Genomic DNA, 5,601 nt, shown 5'->3' with positions numbered 1-5,601 from the left:
CCGTCCTCTACACAAAGGTCGTGCTTTCTGTTGTACACCAAACTCCTTTTGACGTTTTTCAACATTTCGACTCAATTCCAAACATTCCCAAGCACTATTACTGACTCAAATAAGATCATATCAAGCGAACAAACGTTTCATAAGCTTACATTAGATAACGTGTACATTTCAACATAAGTAGGGCATATTACCCATTTCATCACATAACCCAAAACTTTCATTTGACTTCCAAATTTAACAAGACTAGTTACCATCACCCAAAATGAACATGATACATAACCACAAGATTCAAAACACCAAGATTGTATCAAGAGCCAAAGAGGTGGGATGAACTAAGCCTCTAAAACAAAAGTGTGTCATTCAACCAAGAATGACCTAATACCTTCAAATGTCTTGCAAAGGTCAACTTCAAGCTCTAACCAATTCTTCCAATTCAAACACACTAGTTCCTTCTTCCGGAACTACCTATAAAAAGGGTAAACAACTAAAATATAAGCAAAGGCTTAGTGAATATACTTGCATACATTTACGAACACGAAGGAAAGCAAGTGCAAAGACTTTCACATGTAACCTATGACACCGCCATGTCACATTTACATGCTCACTTTGCACACTATAAACACATATATGGATCCATATAAGCTAAACAGCATAATCATGATCATCTATCGGGGTTCTTAGGCCACCGGAGGTTCTTAGGCCTCAATCAATCAACTATCGGGGTTCTTAGGCCCCGGAGGTTCTTAGGCCTCATAAAGTATGCCCCATATGGGCTTAAAAACCAATTACCATGCTTGGAACATTCACATCTCATGGTAATTGGCCCAACGTATACATAAAGGTATGCAAATATACTCACCTCCTCCGCGTCAAAGACAATAACGCTAAACGATCAAGCACAAGCAAGCTTCAACCTATGATCATACCGTAAAATGCATAAGCTTATATTCACAACTATGACTAGTTCAACCTAGTCACACTCAATCACTACCCTTTTTCTAAACCCAAACCCAACCCATTTGTCATTGAGTTACTTCCATTCTTAAGATTAACATTAGGTAGTTCAACCTACCATTTTCATCCATAGTTCATTAACTAGCAAAAACTCATATTTTCTCATAAACTCAAATTATCACATAACTTTACCAATATAATAATCAAATACATCATATAACTCAATGACAACTAGGTTAACAAAGGAATTGGGGAAAAATTATCCATAATTCAAATTCTAGTAAAAAACCCCAAAGTGGTTCATCCATGAACCCTAATTTCTCAATAACAATAGAGATAATGAAATAGAAATCAATACCTCAACATTGGAAGATAATAACTTAGGTTTTTAATTCCCAAATTTCTCTCTTTTTCTTATTAAATTTCGGCCACTACCTAAAATCACCAAAGCCCTAAATTTCAAACTCTTGAATGGAGATATATTGATGGTGATGATTGTTAGGATGATTTCTAGTCTTGGATTTGAAGGATTAACACTTGATTTTGGAAAGAATAGAAAGAAAATTGCATGAGGGAATGAAGATGAAGGTAGTGGAATTATGAGTTTGAAGAAAAGAGTATGTGGCTGACACATTTTGGGGGTGCCACGACCCACTTCAAAAATTGTGGGTATTTTACCCGCTATCCGCTAAAGTTCCAACTAAATTAACCCCATATCCAAAAATAAAATACTAGGAAATTAATTTAATGTCAAAACTATAAAAAGGGGTTAATTTCTTTTACCTTAAAATCTTTGGGGTGTTACAATCAGTGTATACCCACAGACTTTCCCACAATAAAAAATCCGTGGGAAAATATTCCACGTATTACCCACAGTTTGGGGTTGGATTTAAAGGGCCAGCATATCTTCACAGTTTGTGCCACAAGTTTTCCACGAAACACCCACAAAACTATGTTAATAGAAAATTTGTAGAACTTCCAAGGGAAAGAAAAGTTGTTTCATGAATGTCCCATGAATAATGAAAACAACGGGTATTTTCCTTAAACATATATTTTTTTGAAATCTGTAGGCAATACGAGAGAAATATTTTCTCAGATTTCCCAAAGTTTACTCACGGATGAATCAATAATCCATGGGAAATAATATGTATCATTCGTAGGTAATACATGAGAAACATTTCCCACCGATTACCGACTACGTGGGAAATCTGTGAGAAATTTTCCGACATATTACACACAGGAATATCATATCCGTGAGTAATCCGTGACAAATACTTTGAAAAATGGTGTTGTGTTATCCGTGGGAAATGTTTTACTACAGATTTGTAAACCAAAAGAAATCTGTGGCAATCCATGGGAAAATTTTTGTAAAAACTGTTTTGGTTTATCCATGGTAAATACATGGGAACGTTTTCTACAGATTTCCCACAAATTATTATATTTTAAGGGTAATTTTGAGAAATTTGAGGGAAATTCAAATAATTTATCATTTTGTTTAGTGTATATATTATATAAATTAATGGATTTACATTGTATGTAACTATATGTATTTGACACTCAAACATAGACATGCACACTCTCTCACACACACACACACACACACACATATATATATACATACACCTACATATGTATGTGTGCACCGTGCACGTATTCGCGCAACACTACAACAAAAATGGGCTGATATGACGTTTCTCTATGACACTTCTATTATTGTGTGTTAACATGATAGCTTATAGAACACTAAATTGTTAGGGGTTTATTATGTTAGTATCTAATATAACACTTGGTATACAAGCCTTGTTAAAGTTAATTTATAAGACACTTATTTGGTGGAGTCATATTATGTTGGTATATAATGGAACACTTGTTATATATGTTGTAATATAGTAAGTTAATTAAACACTTTATATCTAAGTAACATTATATTAAGCATTATCCGACACTTTATATCGAATGGGCCAATTGGGCTTTTAACCTTTCCTCTTGTCTCATGTGTGCGTAATAGACCTAATATGTTTCTCAATCATTCTTTTGAGGGACATGTATGTCTATATGTTTTATTATTTGGGCCTATTGGGCCTAAACATTTTCATCAATTGTAAATCTGCGAAATGGGTCGTATGTGTTTGCTTTTCACTCGAATGGACCAATTGGGCTTTAAACCTTTTTCTTATCTCATGTGGGCTTAATAAGCCAATTTGTTTCTCAATGCGTGGGAAATAGGTGGGAAGATAAATATGTGGGATTAAGTTGGAGGTATTGTACCTACATCATATGACTCATACGGGGTAAGTCGATAGGTATCCAATTGTGATACCTGGGCTAGGGTTCCCTCCATTACCCTTTTTTAAATGCGTGAAAAATTAATGGGAAGATAAATCCGCGGGATAATATCCCACGAAATATTTGCTGGTGGGAAGCCGTGGGAAATAAAAATTTTGTCTAAGGGAAGATGTTTCTCACGCCGCTATTAACGACGGCCAATATATCTGTGGGAAATTCGTGGGAGATTCAACTTATCCTAGAGATTTCCTACGAATTTGGCCGTGGAAAATCATCGATTCTGTAGTAGTGGAAATCTTCGTGCCAAAATAGCATTTGCAACGTCAATAGAGGGGTTATGCGACGCCACTTCCGGAATCCACTAACATCTTCTCATGCCAACACATCTACCTTATTATGCGACATATACACAACATAATAATTAATGTAACAGAAACTATTTGCAAGGTTATTGACGAACCCGTTTTTTTTATTTAGTTACACATATTTATTGATAACTAAATGAGGATTTTCAGAATACACTTGTTATATTTGCAACATCAATTTGAAAAGGAAAAAAAAACTAGTTAGTATAATTTGCAGCATGAAAGATGGTATTTGCAACGTCATTTAAACAAAGTTACGTAACTTCTTGTTGTTTTGCCATTTTCACCCAGCATTTTTGAATTTTTTTTTTTTGTAATTGAATGCAATAAAAACCTATGTCCGAACAAGAAGACATAAATAACACAATATTAAACAATCTCAACAATTACATACCAAAATAAACGACAATTGTTTCCAAGTAAGAAAAACTAACGTTTAAAACAATCCTATATGGTTTTAACAAACAACTAATTGTGATCCTTTTGATATCGGGTAAAATCGGTGTTGGGGGAGATTAGAAAGATGAGGGACGGTTGACGCTATAACTTATGACATGTAAGGCTTCATCGAGTGTGATGGGATCAAAATCTCATATAGTGATGTAATTAACTTCATTGGATGCTCTATTGATCTTATGATTACAAAGGAATACAAACGAATTCTTGAAGACAAGTGTCTTGTTGAAATGGTCTCAGCCTTCACAGCCCAGAATCTAAATAAGAACTCTAACATTTCAGATTAGCGAGTGTTGACAAATTAGCGGCGTCTTCAGGTCTTAGACAAGAAATAAGAAGCAAAATATAATTACAAGAATGTACTCTAAGTCTTCCAGATGACTTGATATGCTCTTTATGGTTTTAGTAACATTTGAAAGCTATGTACCATATCAAGCTTTGAATGTTATTCTTGGGTTCTCATCAAGCATAAAATGTTAAAGATTAGATTCAACTCAATGGTTGACATGTGGAATCCAATCAAGAAGTATGTAGAAGAGGGGGGGGATGTATTAAATATCAAATAATTATAATACGGTAAGTTTTCTTTCCCTTACATTTACACCGTCAACTCACCAAGTGACCAGGCTCAACGAGCACTCATGAAGTTCGAGTCTATACTTTAAGTATGTTCAAGAATTAGACTAGGATTGTGTCAAACTTAAATCCACAACTCACTGTTTGATTTGTTGATTTATAATCTATAAGAATTTTCCAGTGAAAAGAATATCTAAATGTTATGCATGAAATAGTTCTATTTTGTTTATTTATTTGATCAAAACATTGATAAATAGAGGGCTTATGTTTGCTTCTGTTGCGTGTGTAATTGATCCTCGTGTAGGAAATATTGAGACACCATTTGATCTACATACATGAGATCGGAAGCCCAACAAATGTCAGATGTAAAGCCCCGCACCTCAAGTTGAGTCCTTCCTGGAAATAAAACGGTGAAGGAATGCCTTCTCTCTCGTGTTATGGCTTTGCTTCCTTATATGGGGAGACGTGACTAAGCCTAAAAGGCGTTAGACGACACTGTTGGCGCCTTATTGTCTCTCCATAGGAACTCCTAAAAGACACGTCTATCTTTAAAACTATTACCATTAGCTAAAAGACAAAGATTAAATTAAAGGTAAGGTCTAACTAAACCGGCGTAACATTATGACCCCGACTCTGTTTATTTATCCCTTTCCCGACTCTGTTAAGGAGGATCAGGTGCTATTTGACAGTGGCTGGGGGTTCATCCTTACTTAGCATCACGTGCGACTTTGGTTGACAGCAACGCTCAGGCGGCTTTTGTGCAGTAGCTTTACAACCACAGGGCTTAGATAGGCCCTTAATTCTTATTATATTAGTAAGATAGGTTGCTTGAGCGCATTTTGACCCTTTCTATTAGTAAGGTTATCGTATCGATCAAGGCGAAACTTGAGTTCGATTGTAGGGTGCGCGTTAGCACTTTACTAATAAGATAGAACGGCGCGGGTGGTTCCCATCTCGTGAGTAG

Source organism: Erigeron canadensis, chromosome 6, assembly GCF_010389155.1.
Source record: "Erigeron canadensis isolate Cc75 chromosome 6, C_canadensis_v1, whole genome shotgun sequence".
NCBI lineage: Eukaryota > Viridiplantae > Streptophyta > Magnoliopsida > Asterales > Asteraceae > Erigeron > Erigeron canadensis.
The sequence above is the reverse complement of the archived record's forward strand: the minus strand, read 5'-3'. Positions refer to the sequence as shown.